Genomic DNA, 880 nt, shown 5'->3' with positions numbered 1-880 from the left:
GTCAACCTCCAGGACTCCTCTCTTCTGAGCCACCCCATTGTTCACAGGGTTCCTCTTAGAAGTGTACATGAATTGGTTGTTTGCAACCATGTCAATGATTTTCTGTGCCTCTTCAGGCATTTTCTTTAAGTAGAGTGATCCACCAGCAAAGTGGTCCAAATCCATCTTGGACATCTCAGAAAGACTATCATAGAAGATATCTAGCATGGTCTAGTCTGAAATCATGTAAGGAGGGCACCTTCTGATCAGTTGCTTGTACCTCTCCCAGGCTTCATAGAGGGATTCACCCTCTTTCTGTCTGAAGGTTTGAGCTTCCATCCTAAGCTTGCTCAGCTTCTGAGGTGGAAAGAACTTGGTCAAGAATGCATTGACCACCTTCTCCCAAGATTTTAGGCTTTCAGCCATAACCTAGCTCTGTCCCTTACAGCAAAGGGAAAAAGCATAAGCTTGTAAATATCTGGATCCACTCCATTAGTCTTGACAGTATCACAGATCTGCAAGAAATTAGAAATGAATCTGTTAGGATCTTCCTGTGGAAGTCCATGAAACTCGCAATTCTGTTGAACTAAAGTGACCAATTGAGACTTCAGCTCAAAGTTGTTTGCACCAATGGTAGGTATAGAGATGCTCCGTTCATAGAAGTCAGAAGTGGGTGTAGTAAAGTCACCTAGGACTTCCTTGCATCTCCTCTGTCATTGGGATTGGCTGCCATTTCTGTATTCTCATCTTCTTGTTCAAAAAGCTCTGTGAGGTTTCCTTCGGAGTGTTGTTCTCTAGCTTGCTGTAGCCGCCTCCTTAGAGTTCTCTCAGGTTCAAGGTCAAGATCAGAGAGGGGTTCTTTATCTCTGTTCCTACTCATAAACAAGAAAAAGAAAACCAA

At 43.3% G+C, this 880-nt stretch overlaps 1 non-coding gene across 1 annotated transcript; it reads left to right on the top strand.

The window, feature by feature from the left end:
• Positions 1 to 220: 220 nt before the first annotated feature.
• On the top strand, positions 221 to 326 carry LOC148564649 (small nucleolar RNA R71). The gene has a single exon (XR_015885141.1). It is a non-coding gene; the product is annotated as a small nucleolar RNA R71 (small nucleolar RNA).
• The last annotated feature ends 554 nt before the right edge of the window (positions 327 to 880 follow it).

Source organism: Arachis ipaensis, chromosome B5 (genome assembly GCF_059453495.1).
Source record: "Arachis ipaensis isolate K30076 ecotype BB chromosome B5, ASM5945349v1, whole genome shotgun sequence".
In the NCBI taxonomy this organism is placed as follows: domain Eukaryota; kingdom Viridiplantae; phylum Streptophyta; class Magnoliopsida; order Fabales; family Fabaceae; genus Arachis; species Arachis ipaensis.
Note: the sequence above shows the minus strand (reverse complement) of the source record. Positions and strands in the feature narration are given on the sequence as shown.